Below are 22,283 nucleotides of genomic sequence, written 5' to 3' on the forward strand. Positions count from 1 at the left end.
ACCGTCTCAGGAGGCTTATTTCCGCAGAATTAAGGGGGCTGTTAGAAGCATCCGCGGCAGCATGAGTCAGAATTCACCTTCTCTGCCACCCAAGTTCTTGGTGTTGGTGACAGCTAAGGGTACTTTTAAATGCCAAGGAGCTTCTGCACGACTTTTGCAGGGCAGCGAGACCAGAAGACTCAAACAAGCAGGCCTCTGCTTGGCAGGTACGTCAGCCCACATACTGCTGAAGGAACTCACCCATACAACTCATCTCTTGAGGACCGTTTGCCATCCTGGCTGGTTAATTAAACGGTGACCTTTTCCTCGGAACTGACAAACGGGTGAACGCGAGCATACCCATCAGATGGACGCCACCATGTTTTCCGTTTGTCTCCAAAGCCAAGTTGGCTCATTCGTATTTTTTAATTCCCAGCGATGCGCTTTCATGTTCCCGGTAAAGGCTATTGTTCTGGCTGGCGACAAAGTGGCAGGAACAACTGTTTAGTGATGGGAAGAGAACAGAGGGCAGGTCCCATGCCATACTGTCACTCCCTTGTCTGATTCTTTTCTCTGTCTGTTTAATATGGCTGACTTTCCTCTTTGTGCGCAGTAAGAAGGGGGGAGGGGAAAGAGAAAAAAAAAAAAAAAAAAAAAGGTGAGCAATGTTACCTGCAAAACAGATCGTCGGCTCATAGGAAGCAAGGTGTGTGAAGACGATGCTATTTATAGAGCCAGAGGAGGAATAATTCAGCGGGAACCCGCAAGTGGAGCGCACAGCTCTCCGTCGACACAACCAACGAGCGCGATGAAAGGAGGAAGCTGCCTTTCCCGCCGATCTCACCAGCCGCCTAATGGAAGCGGCAAAGCGCAGAGGCAGCTTTGAAGTTGCTGCGCGTCTGTCACAGTCGCCCACCTCCCTCCAAGCGCCTCCAACCCCGCCCCCCCACCCTGGCTTTTGTTCTCAGGTGGCTTCGCCTTCAACTGTCAGGCACGAATCTGCCTTTGCACAGCACAACATTCTGACTAACATCAGAGAATACGGACACAACTTTTTTTTTTTTTTTTTTTTAAATTTCCTCAAGGGCAACACACCACAGCCCACAGAATAACATTTCATGCAATTTAATTTTCACAGCTGAGAAGTTCTCTCAAACAGTACAGCTTTACTGTATTTGCTTATTAACTAAGCAGAGTATAATGCAGTATATAATTGTGCACTTTATACACGAAAAATGATATCTAGAGAGCGATTCATACAGAATAAAGCTAGTGTTTGATACAAACTAAAAAAAAATTTAGGCAGACCATTGTTTTAAAGGTATATACAATGACAGTAAAACACACGGATGACATACACACATACATACATGCAAGCAGTACCATGATTACCCACTCAGGCACAACCAACTTATAGTGGGAGGTTTCCACTCCAAGCTACTTATCACATAGGAAGGTACATTATTAATCCCACCAGGGACATTCACTATTATTTACTTAAAATTATTTCATTTTACCCAACAACACAGGAGGGTCTTTAAGTGGAGCTATTCAGGGTTTGCACAGGGGTACTACAGCAGAGAGTGGGATTTGAACTTGGGATGCTTTGACTGTAAGGTGAGAGCCCTAACCACTATACTGCCTGCTGCCCACACATCGTATTTGTACTCAATGGGTCTGTCTTGGACCGCTCTGCTCCTCAGCTTTCAAAACCAGTGCCCGTTCTGAGGCCATCTGGACCTCTTCGTCCCAGCCCTTGTGGCCCAGCGCCCGGTACAGATCCTCACAACATCGAGTCCTCATACACAATCTGTACATGCTGGAGTGGCGATGCGGTCGATGGCAGAGCCAACTAATGCCACTCTGTCACGCAGAAGACTCGTCGTCAGTGGGAGGTATAGATTTGTAGGGGTCTGCACAAGCAATTGCATCCATTTGAAGCTGCTGATTTATTGACCTCTTAAAAGTGGAGGCGATGGGCTTGCTATGTGGCTTCCTCATCGGTGATGTTACACAGGCACTGATAACACTCCCCAGCCGCCAAGCCCAGTGAGTCATATCTGATTCGTCCGCTGAACATGTTGGCTTAGTGTTGTTTTGGTGTGACTGGCTACTATTGTTCTGCAGGAATCATACTCAGTGTAGAAAGACAAAGGGCAGATAAGGGTTCCTGGGCATCTGGATAAATTACAAAGCAGTGAATGGCATTTTACAAGCTTTGGCTGAGCTGCTGAGCCAATGGTCCCACTGAATCATTGCTGATCAGTCTGTTATTAATAACTCGTGTATTTTTGGCCCTTTTGTCCTGTTTGTAAATAAAATTCAACCAGAAGAACATCATGTGCACGATATGGTTTGCTAAATACCTTGCTATATGTGACCGGTGACAACAGGAGTTTGACGCATGAACGCAAAATAGGTGTTTGACAGTCAAAGTTGGATTAAAAACAAAAAAAAGTTCAAGCCACCTAAACACAGCGGAAACAGACTTTTAAGGCATAGTTCAGAGGCTAATATGATATGCTCAGAACGGATAAGTCCTGCAACGGAGAGCAGAAGGAACAGGGTCAGAAGACTCGGCTTCAGGCTTGGCTTCAGTCCCGGCTGACACAGCAACACTGACAGAGCCAATAACTCGGCGCGTATTAGCCATCGCAGCTCGGGGAAGCAAGTGCCAACAGGTTAACTCCACAGAGCTGAGCTGCTCATCCTTTCCCTGAGTTCATAGCTACTGGAATCAGAGTGGATGATGATACTTACAAAAGGTCGCAATGTGCTTAATTTTCCTTATATTGTCTTGGAACTTCACCTCTTCTCTACATGCACGTTACAGGTGCAACGTATCACTTCGGAAGTTTCCGCGAGTCAGCACCTGTTCACCAGTAAGTCGTACCTTCCCCTCTCCAGTTGAAACAGCCACCTGTCACTTCCAGAACTAGTTATAAATGCATAATAATGTAGATATAACTACTTATGATAAGCTCACCAGAAGACATTTTTAAGAATATCTTTATTTTCACTAGGCGCGCCCCAAATTTTTTGGAAAGGACGATACTAATAGGTAAAAAGGCGATAAAACTATCCAGTTGTCTTGACAAATTAACATCTGTTTCTTTCAGAGCACCATTATGGACAGAAAATACAACAATTGTATACCCTATAAAGAACAGTTAGGGAGTGGCAATACTTAAATACTAGAGAGATCCTAAATTGAATTTACATCCCCCCCCTTCTAAATGTACACACAGTGTATACCAAACTAAATCCCTGGCTACTTACACACAGCTGTGAAATACATTAGAATGCGCACGGAATATGCGAGGTGCAAATGGAAACAAGGCCAAGAAGAGAGAGAGAACTGGACATTTCCAGGTTCGGTGGAAGTCAGAACAGCAGCATCTGGAACCTGTTCTCCAAGCTGTCAATTTCACTTCGTCCTGCAGCGTCTCTCTTACATCTTTACTGTTCGTTCTATTTAAGAGTCGGGTTTCACCGTTACGGGGGTAACGGCGCAGACATTCCTTATTTTTACATTTAAGGACAAGTGTAGCAAGAATGAACAGAGCTGTTGTCTGCTGTTTGAAATCCAGGCTGCTATGCGGCTCTGTTAGACAACGTGCACCTAGTATAATCTACAGGTTGGAAATGCCTCTTTTTTCCTTCTTTCTTTCCGCAGCAACTGCAGCCCGCGCCAGTTCGCCAACGCCGTACATCCTGCCTTTTGCAGTGAACGACATAGTTTAGTATCATGATGTCCACCTCTTTATTAAATATTACCTTATATCTTCGCTAAAGAGAGTTCCTGGCCAAAAACACAGCTTAAGCCACATTTAAAAGGATTACTTCGCGCGGTTGTGCTCATCTGCAGGAGTTTCTCTGTGCTTTTGCAGGTGGAGCCACACAAGTCCCCTTCTGTGTGTATGTGAATGGGAAACGTGGGCCGTTGGACACACACACACACACACACACTGAGTTTTTAAACGACTTTCCTCTCACTTTTCCAGCCCATAGATGGAGGGATGTGTGGATGGGAGCGAGGTGGTCCTGCTCACCCCCGAAACACCAGCTACTACTACTAGTCACTGTATTTACAGTGTGTACGCTGTGTGTAGAGTATGTTGTGTATAGTTTATATATAATTATAAAACACGACATTACAGCGTGACTGAGCTTGGAATCCACATCATCGTGAGACTGCAGAGAAGAAGGCGACGCTCGCTTACTTTTCCCTCTGGACAGTCAGTCACGCGCCGACGGTAATATCATAAAAAAAAAAAAAAAAAAAAGACACCAAATCAAAATGTGGGCACGGTGTCTGTGTGGAGTACCGTGGAGTACCACGGACGAGTACCCAGTCTGTCCAGTGCCGACTTGAGCTGAACTTTATCCGCCCTCACGAATAGCGGACGTAATACTTCTCAACCAAGCGAGCGCGAAACCCCTTTTCTGACAGAAAAGTCGCACGTCCTCATTTAAAATTGGACTTGAAAGTGAACGCTGCCGCGCACAGCACACACACACAGTGACTGACTGACTCCGCAGGCGACACCAATTTCTTCTCCTCCCTAAGAGAAGCAGGCAGCAGCGGGGGGTTTTGGTGGAGAAACAAACGAAACGCAACGCAACGCAACGCACTTACCTCCGCGAAGACAACGCGCATAGATACGAGGAGGCGAGGAGAACGTGAGCGTCTTCGCAGGAAGTCCCCTCGCGCGCCCGCTCGCGCTCGGGTTCGCCTTCCCCGGCGCCTTAGTTGGGCGCGTTCTTCTTCCTCGGCACGGCGGCGGAGGACACTTTCCTAAAAGTGGCAGGGGTGTGACTGGGGAGCGCAACTCACGCGGAGCCCGCAGCGTCCCGCTGTCGCGCACTCCCCCCCGCAAAGCATGTCGTCTCGTCGTTCGCGTGGAAAGTGGCCGGGCTGCCACTCCCGCGCTCCTCGCGTCCCGCGAAGTCCCCTAGGAGTAGGAGAGCGATGCGCTCGAGCCGCGGCGTGCGCGCGCGCCTCAGCAGCCCTCCTCGCGCAGGTTCGGGGGGGTCACGTGGCAAGCGAACGCGCGAGCCGTCGTTACGAAGGCGAGGTTCCCCCTCCCCACCCGCAGCTCGCGGACGAGACGCGCAGCTGGTGGAGCGGCGCACCGGTCCGCCCATCGCCTCAGTGGGCATCGCCCTGGCACGTGCGCGTGCAGCTGCGCGAGGGAACCACATGACTAGTACAATGCATCACATGCGGGAAAACATGAACTAGCGGGAATAATGCAAAAGTGGGAGAACGGGCGAGAACCTATGGGGGCAAACGGATTTGAAGCCATGATCATGATTTTTCCTCCTGAGATGAGATACTTAATAATAATAATAATAATAATAATAATACATTTCTTGAAGTGTTGCGTTCCCTATTATTGCTGTAGACTAGTATGGAGCCAAATATAACATTTACATGTTAAACATCGATGATGTACTAATTTAAAAGTTTTCAGTGGTACTGATTACTCCGACATGTTGCTAAATTGTCCAGACTGAGTCCAAATAAAATTTGTCCAGGGCATGGCAGGTACCACTGATGTCACTTGTTTTACCGCAATTTACCAGAATTCTATAAAACCTCTTTACTGGTGTTTACTGCAGTTGCTGGCCACACTATACAGTGTCCTGCATGATCACATCTGGACAGGTGGACAGTTAGGGTCAGAACACACTTCAGGTGAGGATAGCAGTGACATCAGCTTTACTTTATGCACACACACACACAGATGCACAGTTCCCTTGATGAAACTCCTCTTCTATTGATGTGCCAAGATCAGCCAGTTGTCCTATGGTAAGACTCGATCCCGCGGTTATTTACATATGCTGTATGTCTCCTTGTGCTTGGTTGAGAATTCATCTCCCCTCACTTGACCAAACTCTTCTCAAACCCTCAGCCGCATACCGTACTTTGGGACGTACTCAACACTTTCCACTGTACACCAGGGTGCTGATTTGGCCATGACCCCACACCTTGTCCATGCAGACACATACCGATGATCAGGGAGCTGCTGCTAATTCATGGTACTTCACCCTGTTTTCTCCACCTGGTAAGCTCTGTCCTAGTCTTATATATGTGTTCTCAACATTAAGTTATTAAAATAAAATATTTCTCATGTCCCGAATGGGTTGGCAGACGTAACAGTCTGGCTTTTGCTCATTTATTTATTGTTTAACACCACAGAATGCTTTGAAGGTAATTCTGTGACCAGGGCTCTGCTTGGGGAATGGAGGCTGCAGGTGCGTCCTGCAGAGCTGGAATGAAAAAGAAGAGTGAGATCATTACTAGTGTGAACAGGTGACACTGTGATACACTGGTAGATCTGAATTTACCTTACTATATTCAGCTGATAATTTCCTCCAATTTCTCTCATGTAAAGGTGGGAAAATTCACTGGAGTAGTTCAGGGTAAATACCTTGTTCAAGGGTACTACAGCTAGAGGTGAGATTTGAACCTGTGACCTTTGGGTCTAGAGGCAGGAGCGCTAACTACTACACTACTAGCCATCCCCACTCCTGGCTTAGCTGGCATGTATATAGAATTCCCAATAAAACAAAGCGCGTTACTCTCCTCTCGGAAGCGCAAACACAGTCAAAAGCTGAGAAATCTATAGGGTATAAATTAACTTCTAATTCATCTGCATATTTCATTTCAAGATACATCATAAAACAGAGTACAATGATTTCACCCTTTTTAGCTCTTTTGGCAAGTACTGTAATAATAAGAACAGAACTGAGTGTGCTGCAGCGGTGGGTGCACACTAATTATTTCCTAGAACAAATATAGCTTGCTCTGATATAGGTCTTGCTTGAAAGTTTCTGAAAAAAGGAAGCATATCCACTCGCTTTCACCGGATAATCTGTTTTACCTTGGAATTTATCGAGACATGATGGGGGTGGCCATAGTAACATTTCAGTAAAGTTGTGTAGCTTCAGATTTGCTGGTTTTCTGCTGTTTTCCTTCTGTTCAGCATTTTAAGTGCATATGTGGAATAAATACAAAATGCATGTAACGTGATTGTAAAGTAAGGCCATAATATGATTTCACAGGGTATTTTTTTGCGCTTCTTTTGCAGGCTGTGCTGAATGCGACGGGTCGCAGCGCCCCCGGTTGAGCGCACTGCCCTCTGCTGGCAAGGCAGAGAAAAGCAAGGCAGAGCGCTGCGAGTGGAGCTCAGGGTGTCAGTGCTCACTGGTACCACACTGGTACCACACTGGTACCGCAGCGCGTGGCTGACAGTTGGGTCACTGTTTGCCTTGTCTCTCCGAAGGCTGAAGAACGAGGCAGAACAGATCTGTCACTGTCACTGTAATGAGAGTGATAACTTCAGTAATGGCCACTTCATCTATGTGACTGGTGGTGTAGTGGCTTAGAGCTGATGCCTTTGGGCCCAAAGGTCATAGGTTTACATTTACATTTATTTATTTAGCAGACACTTTTTCCCAAAGTGACTTCCAATGAACTCTATGTAGTGTTATCAGCCCACACACCTTATTCACCAGGGTAACTTACACTGCTAGATACACTACTTACACTGGGTCACTCATCCATACATCAGTGGAACACACTCTCTCTGTCACTCGCACACTATGGATGAACCATAGTCTTGGTGGGTTCAGTTCCCACCTCCAGCTGTAGTACCCTTGAGCAAGGTACTTACCCTAAATTGCTCTAGTAAAATGTCCCAGCTAAACGGGTAATTAATTGTAAGCAGATGAACATTCTAAGTCACTTGGAGAAAAGCATCAGTTAAATGAATGAATGTAAATCTCATCCAAGATAAGCCTACATTTTTTCTTTTGTTCATGTCTTCCACAGAAGCGCTCTAAGAAGTTTCTAAGATGAAAAACACAGGCTTATCTTTCATTAATCGTGTCTATTAAATAACTTAATACATATAACTCATGTGTTACTGCCTTTCTTCAGTCTTCCACCATGCAGTTTAGCAAAGAAAAATTGACGTTGACCGATGCAAGCGACCAGAAAGAAGAGCAGGGGGCGCTGTGAAGAGAGGTGGAAAGAAAGTGCAAAGTTGTTCTTAAAAATGACACTGTTCAAAGTAATTAATAACTGGAAGTTCTGCTGCTTTTTGGAATTTCTTGAAGTTCTGTGTCTGCACAAAACAGGGTCTATTTGCAGAATGCCAAACTGTCTACGTATGTTCTGGAGCCTAGTCGCCAAGGGAGTAATTAACATTAAAATTAAAATAAAAAAAAAAAAACCCAACAAAAACATTGCTACATCCCTTGAAAGGACTGTCCTTGTAAATCCATTAGTACTGTGATTTAAAGAAAAATTACTCATCATTCTTAGTGATGGTGACCCATTAGGACCATATAAACGATTCTGCTCATATGAAAGAATTTTGGCTGCGCGTTGAATATGCAAGACGTGCACATACTCTGTCCCAGTCCTTTTGAAAGCTGCATTTTTTCATGTAATTGCTCTGCGTCTCATTTAAGGAATGTTTTGGCAATATGTCCTTATTACATTATTTCAATAATCATTCAGAGTTACATGCTGTAATTTGTTTTTATTTTTTTTTTTTCCAATAACTAAAGATTATTGTTCAAAACAGAAAGAAATAAGGTTGATTTATTCAGCGCAGAAAATATCCTAAGCTGCACATTCATAAAGATGAGTCAGCTTCCCTTGGATTCGTTCTGCTTTTTATACCTCAGAAATTTAATTTGTATTTGTTTTTCAGCCTTTCACCTTCTTCATTTGTGTTCAGGGTAGTGCCAGTAAATGAGGGTTGAGTTCAATGTTAAGGTAATTGAAATGCGCTGCAAAATGGGGAGGAAAAAACCATAGGGGTGGATGGAACATCCAGTCAATTTTGACGCAGAAGTGGATTTCCAGTACCTTCTTCCACGTACGTCTAGGGGTGCAAACCTCACACTCCTGAGCTGGATTCGACCTCCACACCCAACAAGCGAAGCTTAAAGCACTGCCTTAATCCACTGTGCCACTGTGTCCCAGGAAGCTCCTGTACAGACAATAAGAGTCTCAGATGATATATATACATGTAACTTTATTTTAATTAAACCCTGCCTTTGCTGCTGGAATGCATATATTTCATTGTCGCATGAAAGGAAAACTGGAGAAAGTGTGAGAATTATGTTAGTTTTATCTGGTATGTAGTCCACCAACTGTAAGCGGATGACATTTAGTCCCATTTTATCTTTTTATCGTGAAAAAAATTACTGTACATGTATCATATCAGCCAGCTGAGCATTTTGCATGACCAGTTTTTGGAATATGAATAAGTTTTTCGTTATAGTCTTACAGCAAGTCTGCCATTTAAAAATGAATTTCGCTCGGAAAAAGGAGTCTGCGGAAAGATGCTCGGGGTTGGGTTAGTCATATACCTGGTAAACAATGCAGAATTAAATTGGCAGAGAAGGCCAAACAAACAGACAATCCAAATAGCCCAGCAGTTTTAATATTGTGTAAATGAGAATATTCTCTGGAATCATCACAATAGTGCTGTTATTAGTACTGGGTTTAGGATGATTTAGAGAAGGAAATATATATGCAAATTAAGATGATTTGAAATTTACCAACATCCACACTGTTAAATGAAAACCCTAAGGCTTTTAATTCCCTTTCTTCATAATTTAGATCAGAGCCAAGTTTTTTTCTTTTTAATAGAAAACGCAAGATAACATGACTGTGGATGCAGTCTAATGAATACAGAAAAGCGTCATGAAGATGGAATTCCGTTCGATACACTAGCTGCTTGCTTGTCCTCAGTTATTGTGAAAATGTTTCTCCCTCAACAAAATAAAATGAGTCTTGTGTTTTTCTGAATTGTAGAGCACTGGTACTCAGTAGTGAAGTTTTTATTCAAAATACATATCATTTCATATTAAAGTTGGGGATTCCCTGTAATAGCTGGATGCTAGTGGAGTAAAAAAGTAGTTTGCATTTTAAATGCTGTCTTGTAATGCAATACTTTTAATGCAGCTCTGAAAATGAAATGCTTAGTATTTCCTCCTCATAAATTCCATGGTGACCACTGTGGATGCTTTGCACTGAAATTTAGTCTGAATAATCAAACTTGTGAGCTAAAAAAGGAGCGTGAGAAGCTCAGCTAATTCACCCATCCATTTTCCGTGACTGTGTCTCTTGTGTACGATCACTGCACTCCTGAGTTTATCCCGGAAACACAGGCCTTGAGGCAGGGCATGCCGCACGCTAGTGTACAGACATGGGTCGCTTAACGATGCGGATACGTTCCAAGAAATGTGTTGTTAGGCAATTTCGTCGTAGTGCGAACATCATAGAGTGTACTTATACAAACCTAGATGGTATAGCCTCGATCAGAGAGTGTACTTATACAAACCCAGATGGTATAGCCTCGATCACAGAGGAAAATATAAGGAAAAGTGTTTGTATAACCGTTCTGCAGTACAGTTATACGCCATTTAATAACGTTTCGCTTCACAACTGATCGCATATACGTACGACGGTGGTCCCATAAGATTATAATGGAGTGGAAAAATTCTTATCGACTAGTGACGTCATAGCCGTCATAATGTCATAGCGCAAGGTGTTACTCACGTGTTCGTGGTGGTGCTCCTGGTGTAAACAAAGCTACTGCGCTGCCAGTCGTATAAAAGTATAGCACATACAATTATGTACAGTACATAATACTTGATAATGATGATAAACACCTATGTAATTGCTTTATGCATTTACTATAGTGTACTTTTTGTCCTTATTTTACAGTGTACTCTATTTATAAAATAAGTTTACTGTAAAACAGTATGCTGTGTTACACCAACAGCAGCATCATGAATCTTGTATTTACTGCATCTCTTTACTGCATCTAGGCTATACCATCTAGGTTTGTATAAGTACACTCTATGATCGAGGCTATATCATCTAGGTTTGTATAAGTACACTCTATGATCGAGGCTATACCATCTAGGTCTGTAATAGTAAACTCTATAATCGAGGCTATATCATCTAGGTTTGTATAAGTACACTCTATGATCGAGGCTATACCATCTAGGTCTGTAATAGTAAACTCTATGATCGAGGCTATACCATCTAGGTTTGTATAAGTACACTCTGTAATCGAGGCTATACCATCTAGGTTTGTATAAGTACGCTCTATAGACTATGAGCAATTTAAAACCATCATTACACCCAACTCTTGTCTTTGAGCAGCGGGAAGAAACCAGAGCACCCAGTGGAAGCCTGAAGTGACTCAGGATGGAGCTGCTCGGAATTAATGTGGGCCTGTCTGCGGCGTCTGTTGTGCTTTCCTGAAAGAGTCCCTCAGAGTCTCTTGATGTGGTGGTCTCTGATCAGCAAATCATCTTACCTTCATTTCTAGACTTTGGTAGCGTGGCGCTGAGCTACTTCAAAGAGCACAACTGGGTCATGGTGATCTGCTGGTCTCTGCAAAAAGAGGAAAGGAGAACGTTTTCATGAGCGAATCACTGTTTTCACAGAAGAGTGAAGCGAGTTTCGGGAGTGCCAAAAACAGACGTTTCATTTTACTTGCCATTCTGTAACCAGGCTCTTATTCGAGAGGAGAGATACGCGGCACGTTTTTATTGCCGTAGTTACGTAACGCATTTGCGAAAATTCACGGCCTTTGTTTCAAGTCAGGCTACATAGCGGTTGCATTTATTCATTTGTCTGACACTTTTCTCCAAAGCAACTTAAAAGATTAAATTACCTACAACTATTTACCCATTTCTGGTAATAGCCTGGTAATTTTACTGGAGCAATTTCAGATAAGTACCTTGCTCAAGGGTACTACAACAGTAAGCGAGATTCAAACTGGCAACCTTCGGATTCAAGGGCAGCAGCTGCAGACACTATGCTGTCATGTCATACACTGCATGTTTTATTATCCCACTTGATGATGTCTCTTCTGTTTCAAAGACTGAATGATATTCTGGCACATGTTCGGGGTCTGGGTGCCCTCATTGTAAGACCACAGGCTGAGGGAGCAGTGGGGAGGGCTCCTGCCAGGGTTAGAGCCATGCCACATCCGGCCAGGACAGGTTGGGGTCAAGTTGTAGGTGGGGGATGGAGAAGGGTGTGGCAGGGTCATTGAGAGGGGTCCGGGGCAGGCAGTGCCAGGGGCAGTTTGTGATGGTGAGCTGTTTGTTTACCTCTTTTCCAGTGACATAAAAGCACCAGGCACCCACCCAAATTAATACAGTATTTGATCTGCATGAAAATCTAAAGGAATTCTGGAATGTCTGGACACCCTTCTGGATCTTATTATATAGAGAAATGTGATCACACCTCTGAAATATTGTTAACCGTTTCACCTCCTGCCCCTGCTCTATGTATGCGAATGAATCCACAATTTCGAAACGTACCGTTTCTGTTTCTGTGATCAAAGTGAAAAAAACACACTGCATTCACTTCATCTCACCAGGACAAAACTAAGGTGGAAGGAGTGGATTACATTCATTTATCTAGCAGATGCTTTTCTCCATAGTGACTTTCAGCGAACTCTATATAGTGTTATCAGCCCACACACCTTATTCATCATGGTGACTTACACTGCTAGACACACTACTTACACTGGGTCACTCCCCATACACCAGTGGAACACACTTGCTCTGTCGCTCACATACTATGGGGGAACCTGAACAGCATATCTTTGGACTGTGGGAGGAAACCAGAGCACCCGGAGGAAACCCACACAGACAGGGGCGAAGATGCAAACTCCACACAGACTGAGCGGGGATCAAACCCACATCCCCTCGCACCCCCCAGGCGCTGTGAGACAGCAGCGCTACTCATTGTGCCACCGTGCCGCCCCCTCAAGCACTAACGTACGATAGTAATGTTGTGGTGCAATTTACAGCCATTTGATTTGCGGTCGTACCCATTGATTGGCGCGCGGCACAAAGGGCGAATCAGCACAACCCTTTAGATCCACGGTAAAAGTGCTTTTCATTGCCGCTGACAATGTTTTCAGTATAGAACAAAAACAGTGTTTAGCCGAGTTGCCGGAGAAGCGAAAAAGAAAAATGTGCTGCGGTTCCAGGAGGCCCGATTCTGTTTGCTGTGATTGCCCCATTGCTGAAGCGCTTTGAGATGCCTCCTGCTTCTGCTCTCTCCTCTGTTTGTCTCTCCTGCAGAGGTGAAAAGTGATGAGTGGTTGCTTTGCCGCTCCCACGGCCGTATATTTAACTTCAATATCCGCAGGGCAAGTCAACTTCTATATTTCAAGAGGCGCTGTGGAAATGAACATTAATTATTGATTGCGGGATATATTTCTTGCAGAAATGCCCTTCCGGCCACCCAAACGTGTTTTCATTCTGCTCCGGCCTCGTCGCCGCACCGCGTCACAATTAGAATCAGAATTAGACGGCACGTGGTGCTGTATGTTTTACGAAGTTACTTGGTTTTATTCCCAAAAATATCAAGTTCGCTTTGTGATTTCAGTCAGAAACAAGACTGAGATCCCGTGCGTGTGGCTGAGTGCGATGACAGCTGGGTGATCGCAGCCACGGACACGGCTCTTCGGCAACGCGCTGAAGTGGAAGTGACCGGGAGAGCCTCGCTCCCCGGCCTGGGATTACGGCACACGGTTCGCTGCCTCCAGCCTTATTGAAGATCCCTGCTAATGCGACTTTCTCCATGCACCACCGCCTCTCAGAGGGGGGAACTGAAATCATTGGACTGTTAGATGTTTTTTCCCCTTTGTTGCATTGATAATAAAGAAAAACCTGACGCGCATGTATAAGTGCAAGTGGGCATAAGCGTTGAACATTGCAAATTCTATGTGAAAACTGTGGAAGAATTATGGATTATGAGCAGAGAAGGCTTGTTTGTGTGTGTTTTTTTTTTTTTTTAAAATAATCCACTGGGGTCTAAATTCTCAGATTAATGTCCATTTTTGAGAAACCACCATGCGCTTATGGATGTGCACTCTCTGAAATCTGGAATTTATTTGTACTGAGCACAGATCTCTTTTTCTTGCTCTCTCTGAGAATAGAATCTCTTTTTCTTGCTCTCTTTTATGAATAGAATATTCTCTGTTCCGGCAAGTGTAATGTACATTTTTAGCAGAAATATGGAATCATCCATCCATCCATCCATTTAAATAACCGCTTTTCCTGAGCAGGGTTACGGTGATCCAGAATCTATCTGGGAACCATTGGCTGTAAGGCTGAGGGGGGGGATTTACCCTGGATGGGACTCAAATGGAATCATCTTTACACAGATACTGTATTTATAGTGAAACTGTTATTGCAGCAGTTTTGTGTTTTCTAAAATCATGATCCTTGCAGAGGAATTCACACACACACACATTTTCTGAACCGCTTGTCCCATACGGGGTCGCGGGGAACCGGAGCCTACCCGGCAACACAGGGCGTAGGGGGCACACCCAGGACAGGACGCCATTCCGCCCCAAGGCACCCCAAGCGGGACTCGAACCCCAGACCCACCAAAGAGGAGGACCCGGTCCAACCCACTGTGCCACTGTGCCACCACACCACCGCACCCCCCGGAGGAATTCAATTCAAGGGAATTTTTGTAGGATGAATATCAAACACAACATAGAAGTGACATCATATACATAGAGTATTTATTTCACAATAATAATATCAATAATAATAACAGTAATATTACGATCAGGGGTTTAACATAAGGTACATGTGTCTGTATGATCATTAAGTGTTATGTACCAGCAGTCATGTTTTCTCACCCTGTTTAACAGGGGAAGTGAATCCATCCTGAGATATTACTGCTTTCCTACATGGTACATCATGTGTGTAACCTGGGCTGCAAATCTCACATATGTGTGTGTCTGTAGTGGCTCCACACCAGGTAAAATCTGCCCACTGCAATTACCACAATCTCCTGCAGCATATTCCATGTTTCACTTTATTACATACACAGTATTCACACACACCCACATCATCTTAAACCACGTGTCCTATATGGGGTCGCGGGGAGCCGGAGCTTAACCCGGCAACACAGGGCGTAAGGCTAGAGGGGGAGGGGACACACGCAGGACAGGACGCCAGTCCATCGCAAGACACCCCCAGTGGGACTCGAACCCCAGACCCACCGGAGAGCAGGATCCAGTCAAACCCACTGCAGCACCACACCATCACACATCTCTGTACATAATATTCATACTACCCAATTTAAAATGTGAACTATTTTTTATCAAGAAAGGTTTTACATTTTGTACACTCAGTCATGGGCAATGCTGTCCAATGAAGAAACATAAGAATGGCATTAAAACACATCGGTGGAGGAAGTTTGTATTGATCAGTATAACTGGAATTCGCCGGTGTCTCGGATGACCTCAGTGTCTCCGTTTCCATGTTACCCTGTTTTGCGGAGCAGGATGTCCATCGCTTTAATATCACTGGGCATTTGGGCTTTAATATTGCTTTCACTTTGTTCTTTTTCTCTGGTCTGACTAAAAGAAAAAAAAACACAATGACCTTCTTTTATAGGAAATATTGCTGGAATATTTAACTTGAACCCTGGAGTATAAATCACTGTTTGTGGCTAACCTGCTAATGATAAATGTATCACAGACCGCCACTGCATCCGCCTGTCACCCTAATGTCGAGTAGAGCAGTCATTTTGAGCTGTCTCCTGGGAATTGTTTGGATTTGTCCATGACTGCCAGAACATATGACCGTGTGAGTTTATCACCCACTAAACTGATTAATCGCCTCTGCTAGTGGCTCTCCACATGCCAGCTGGCGACTCACGTTCTGGGGGAAGGAGAACTGGGAGTGAGAGGGTCCCTTTTTTAAGCTCCTTCTGTCCGGGACACAAATCAGGTCTCCTTTCAGTAACACCAGTAAATAAATGATTGACGTGTGATTTGCACTCCTGCCATTTAATTTGGTTAAGGGCTTAATTAAATAAAGTTACTTGGTCCATACTCAAACAGACGAAAATTGTTTGCGTGATTGCGGCAAACTTATTTTTTATGAATTTTAAACTAGTATAATTTTATGCATGTTTCATAAATTTTAAGTTTTATAATGTTATAAATCAAGTCTAAAGGAATTAGTTTACATCTGATTTCTCATGAGTTGAGAAGGGGGCTCAGGGGGCCAGCAAATTAACGTTGAATCAAACCTTGAACCATGGGTTTCATCACCCACTGTATTCCCTGCTTGATTTTATTCAGCGCTTGAAGTTGTGTGTGGGTGGGGAGCAGAAAAAATGACAAAAAGTTAGATAAATAGATAAATAAATTAAATGTGAAAAAAAAGCTAAATTAAATCTTGCTCGTAGGCTTGGCTGAGGGTTTGGAGACAGATGTGATGCTGAGTGATGTTGACGGAATATTAAAGGCCCTCCTGTTCTGACTGTGGTCCCGTCTTCTCCTCTAATCATAACTGTCAGGACTGTGCTGAAGGTGTATATACTGTACATACCTTAATTAAAAAACAGCATCGAGTCTCTGTCTTTATTTTGTTGGCAACTGACAATCTATGTAACCCTGCAGGTTTCAATTTGTGTGTTGTTTTTTGGAAATATTTATGCAAAATTGCACTTATTTTTGCATGACTGACTGCAGAAGCAATAAATGGGTGTGTGGTTTTTTCATTTCGCCTATTTGTCTCATTTCGTTAGCTTCTTCTGTTGGGTAAAAAGAGAGCATTTGGAAAAAAAAAAAAAAAAAAGAAAGTAAATTAATGCATAAAAATAGGTTAATTTGTAAGGCCATATGAATTTTGTAGGTTATGCAGGCATTGCATTGTTTCAATGAACGTTTTATCCGCTGGGCCATGCGGCAGGCAATATTAATCACACATGGCACAACTTGTCAACATTTACCAATCACATTAGCCAATGAATAAATCTGAGAATAGGCATGTCCTGAATTAGTGGGGAAAGAGTGGGTTTTGGAATGGTTTTTGCCTGTTATATCCTTCTTGCAATTACATTTACCCTGCTTATGTGATCTGTGTCCCAGGGAGAGCTGAATTACTGATTTTCCTAGTCTGTTATATGAAATTAATTGCACATTTGTAGCTTACATTTATAAATGGATGAGGCAGCAATACTAAAAAGCTTTACATGTATTCATAACAAGCATATCGTTCATTATGAATGTTGGCTGATATAGCAGCACATATTATTACAGATAAATAGGGTAAGCTGAAAATTTAAAAATGTAGTTAACTAGACATTACAACATACACGGCTTACATGTGGCATGGAAATCAAACACCAAAAAGGCTTAATCTAGACGCTTTTCTAAATTTTCAAACTGAATATATTTGCGGTTGTTTTTATCAGTAAATTGAATTAGTGTATTCATTTTGCTGTAATCTGGTTTTAATTTAAAACGACCTCCTAACAGATGTATTTAATTCTTGCTCTGACGGTGTTTATGTCTATGCATTTATTTGCATGTTGCACGCTTTGTTTTGTGTTATCGCCGACTGCAATGAGAATCAGGCAATCAGAATGCCTCCCAAACGCAGCGCCGGATGGTGGGGCTCAGGGTGGGGGGCCACTCTCGATGCACTGTACCGCACGTCTCATTTCGTTGTGCGCCATTGGGGAGTTGGTGAGTTGGAGTTCTCATAGAGGGAACAAAATCTGCTGAGAGACACACAGCTTCTGATTCCGTTTCAGCGGCACACTTGGGCCAGACAAATAAAGCGAAAGATCGTTTGGAGACGAGGACAAATTTGTTCTTCTTCTTTCATTTCATCCTGGAGGTGAAGGAGAGGGTGCGGTTCCACTGGACGGGTCTCTGGGGCTGCCTTCAATGTTGGACCCCTCAAGTTGTTTGGGATCTGGAAGTTATGGACTAATAAGAAAACAGCATGTTTGGTTCATTTCTGACTTTTGAATGGGTATTTTGTGGATGGGGGATTTTCCTCATATTATAGGAACTTCAATGGGTTCTGATGTGATGTCATTGCATTTAACATTTTGAATGTAACAGGCTCTCTGTTGTGTCGCTATCACTTGTGCAGGAGTTTGTGGATATCACATGTGGTTTGTGGAGCTGTGACAATATTAGCCATATACGGAGAAAGTGCAGGAGAATGTAGATCCAAAGAAATCTGCCCGTGTGAATAACCTTACGATCATGTCTGTATACAGGCTGATAAAACAAGAGTCCTCTTAGCCCTTGCCTTTTTCCCAAGTCCTCTCTCCTTATCCAGATTATGAGGCCAGCTACAAACAAGATGCTCTGCCTCAGCCTTTGCATTCAACAGTATAGTCACTAATTCCTATAGCTGCCCAGATCAAATTTAAGACCCTGGTTATGGCCTACAAATGCATCACTAGAACTGCTTCCAGCTATTTACAAGACTTCAACCGCAAAGAGATCAGCCGCTATAACCCAACCAGACTGCTACATTCTTCCACATCTGCCCATTTGGTGGTCCCACGCACAAAAGGTAAAGCACAGAGTTTCTTGGTTCTGGCTCCGTTGTGGTGGAGCGAGCTCCCCCTCTCACTCAGAACTGCCGAATCTTTGTCTACATTCAAAAAGGGTCTCAAAACTCTCCTCTTCCGGACTCACTTCACCCATCATCTCTTCACGTTCATGTTCGTGCACCATAACTTTAAGATGATGCCCGAATGAACCTTTACGCAGCTACTCCTGTAATGTACGTAATTGCTTGTGTATCTCAAAAAAAAATTAGCTGAAAGATTTCGCCAATATTCTAAATCTTATACAGCTACTCGTGTGATGAACATTGGTTCATATGTTGGAAAGAAACTAACTGCACTTAAGAATCACATGTCTTCATCTAAGTGTCTCTTCCTACTAACGTAATGTACAAATTGTATTTTCTAAGAGATGTACGTCACTTTGCAGAAAAGTGTCTGCCAAATAAATAAATGCAATTGTTTTTATCAATTTAGCTGAAGCATTCCACCGAAACAGCTGCTAATTTACACTTATTCATTAGAAGCTAGGGTAAGTTAGAACTTACAACGTTAAGGTAGTCACAATTATTTACCCATTATACAGCTGGATAATTTTCCTGGAGCCACTTAAAGTAGGTTCCCTGTTCAGGAGTACTGTAGCTGAAGGTGGGAACTGAACCTGCAACCTTCAGGCTTAAAGCGAGTAGCACTAACCACCACACTACCAGCAGCCCGAGAAGAAGGCACTTAGAATTATTTACCTTATTTATACAGCTGAATCATTTTTACTGGCGTAATTCAGGGTGAGTATTACAGGAGGAGGTGGGACTTGAACCTGAGTCTTTTGAGCTCAAGGCAACAGCTTTAACCACTTTATCACCTACTTCCCCTATAGCTGCAAATGAAAATTTACACAAAAAACATTTTAAACTGTTTTGCAGACATGTGTCAGCTGAATAACTAAATCATTTTCTTCGGAATAAACGGCATCAGAGCGGAAACAGAAATAACTTAAATGTGAGGAATCTGGAAATAATTTGAAATTAGACAAGACATTCAATCATTGTCGTGCTACTTAACAGGCCTTTTTTTTTCAAAGAAGTCTTTAAATCTATTTTTTTTTCCAAGGGTTTCATAACCTAAATTTTTTATTCAGGAAATGTACAAGCATACCCTTTTCAAGTTGCTCGATGCTTCTCATTCTGAAAACTTAGTTATTTAAAAACAAAATCTGCAGCAGGAAAGGCAATATTGCCATTATATTTGGTAATGAGCTGAAGTCTTTTTGTAAACTGCTAAAAATCTACTTGGTTTTTCATATTAAGTCGGTACACAAAACAGAGAAAAAGTCTTCTTGGGACTCGCCAATGCTTCTCTGCTTTTTAAATGATAATTTTCTCTCCGCTTTTGTTTTAAAAAATAATTTAGGGTTGTTCATTTTACCTGGTTAATTTGCACTGCAGCAAACATTAAGCAAGCTGTTGTTTTTCACACATGGTTTTCTCATGCTAATGTGCCAGTCCATTTTGCAGGTGACTGGCTCTGTAGGTCTCGAAAGAGTTTTGTTTTGCTTTTGAAAAAAGGGAGGAAATGCTGCTCCTAAGGTTGAGGGCATGTGAGCAACAGCAACGCGATAAACAAACTTCCAGAAACACTCTCCAAACCTTCTACATCCTGCTGGGCACCTAATGAAGTTCATTCTGGGGTCAAATCTCTGTGCACGTAGATGTTCAATGAAGAAACGTTCATATCCATTTTTAAATGAATGGCTGATGGGCTCTTTTGTATTCTGCTGCAGACCCTCTGCTCACAGTGTGTTCCTGGAGTGCTTTACCTTCGGAATTCACTCGGCAGTGACCGGACCGTGTGCTCATGTGGTTCGGCACCACTGCTGGGAGCGTCATGCTCACAGTTTGAGTGGTGGTTTCGATTGCCGATGCTGAGATTTACCGTGAAATACACAGAGAAAGGCAAACAATACGGAATCTTGTAGATGGGCTTCTAAATGTGTCTGACAAAAGAGCATGTGGTGTTGCAGATACACTGAGCCTGTTTGACATGTTATCAATCCCTGCAGGTCTTCACTCACAGCAGACTCGCGATACGGGGACAGCAAGTAACGTACTTATTAGAGCCCTCATCTCGTCTCGCATTCGAATGCTACCTCTTGCCATACTACTCTTGAGCAGTGAATTCAACTAGTATTGCTCTAATAAAAATTAACCAAAAATATGAATAGAAAAAAGGGGGTATGTGGTGGTGTAACGGGTTTGGCTGGGTTCTGATCTCCGGCCGGTCTGGGGTTCAAGTCCCGCTTGGGCTGCCTTGCGACAGACTGGTGTCCCGTCCTGGGTGTGTCTCTCCCGCTCCAGCCCTACACCTTGTGTTGCCAGGTTAGGCCCTGGCTTGCTGCAAGCAGCCAGTGTGTGTGATAAATAGGAAAATCATTTTATGCAGTTTTGTATACAAACATCACACTCTGAGTCACTTTGGGCAAAAGTGTGAGTTGAATGAAAAAAAGATGACTTTGATTCATGACTTTGACTGTTAAGGGTCCATCTCGACTGTGAGAGAAAGCATGGGTTTGATTCCCCGCTTCGTCCGTCTGGTGTTTGCATGTTCTCCATGTGTTCGCATGGGTTTCTTCCAGGTGTTCCGGCTTCCAACCACAATCCAAAGACCAGGGTTTCAGGTACACTGCCGACTCTAAATTGCCCATTGTGTGTGTGAGTGTGAGCGTGAACAACATTACTCTGGTGTGTAGAGGAGTGGTTGACCGCAGGTAGCATAGTGTAGTGTGTCTACCATTGTAAGTCACCTTGGATGAAATGTGTGAGTGAAATACTATGTGGGATTCATTGGAAATCGCTTTGGAGAAAAACACCCGATGAATGTTAGTATAACTCAGCCTACCAACCTATGCACTGCTACCCAGAAATTCAGGCCTACCCTACCTGTAAACTGTGCAGGATCACATCGGTATCTATGGCTCTAACAAGAAAGCATGATGCTTTGAGTACAGGTGATACCCTAGAGCAAAGTATCTAATTTTTTTCTTTTTTTATACCCATCAGTCCAGCTGTAAGATATTGAGTCACGGTGGATGGGGCACCTTGGCTGTCTGCAATGCTTAGACAAACCCGCCGAAATAATAATAATAATGTCTCAGTTGTCTAAGGAATCTTTGTATGAAAGGGTATTCATGGCTCACAATGGAAGCATGCCTCTGCCCCCATTGTGCGAGTCGCCCTCTCCAGGGACTGGGATTCAGCAGCGCCCGGCTAATAGCCGCCCCTAGGACAGGCACGCATCTTGCCGAGCCTGGGAGGCATGGGTTTTTATCAGGCTGGGAATGGTTAACAGGCCAGATAATGCAGTAAAGTGGAGGAGAACCCTGCACAGGGGCTGTGAATAACCAGCTTTATTATGACAGGAAACTTATGCGAGGGGCTTGGCATTCTTATTAAAACGTAATCCACATAGCAGTTTCCGCTCTAAGCCTCATCCCTCAGATCTCCAGCTTCAAATATGACACCTGGGCTCTGATTCTCACCCATTCCCTATGGTGTTTGCAGTTAACTCTGACAAACAAAGAGAAGGCAGTTTCATAAATCATTGTGTACATGGCTGCTGCCAAAATTACTCAATAACTTCAAGCATAGCCAGAAGAAAAATGTCAAAAGAAGGCTGTGGAAATGTTCTTGCTTTTAGTGAGACAAAATTCAGTAGCTGGATTTCATCATGTTTCATACTCTGCTTGGAAAATATAGATGTTTCGGACAAGACTGGTCCTGGACGTCTGCTTACCCCCATCATTTGTTGTAACCTATAATGTTCCTGTCACGTCCACACATACAACTCCTGACAACACCTGACTCTGCTCCAGCACCTGATAAACCGCTCACCCTTTAAAAGA

General features: G+C 43.5%; 1 protein-coding gene across 2 annotated transcripts in view; it reads right to left on the minus strand.

Annotated features, from left to right (window-relative positions):
• The window catches only part of LOC108926322 (carbohydrate sulfotransferase 8-like), a 122,401-nt gene extending 117,324 nt beyond the window's left edge, over positions 1–5,077 (minus strand). For both annotated transcript variants that reach the window (XR_001965472.2, XM_018738951.2), the window contains exon 1: positions 4,619–5,077. The gene's annotated coding sequence lies outside the window, so the exon portion shown is untranslated. The remainder of the gene's footprint in view (positions 1–4,618) is intronic.
• Positions 5,078–22,283: the final 17,206 nt, after the last annotated feature.

This window comes from Scleropages formosus, chromosome 7 (genome assembly GCF_900964775.1).
Source record: "Scleropages formosus chromosome 7, fSclFor1.1, whole genome shotgun sequence".
NCBI classification, from domain to species: domain Eukaryota; kingdom Metazoa; phylum Chordata; class Actinopteri; order Osteoglossiformes; family Osteoglossidae; genus Scleropages; species Scleropages formosus.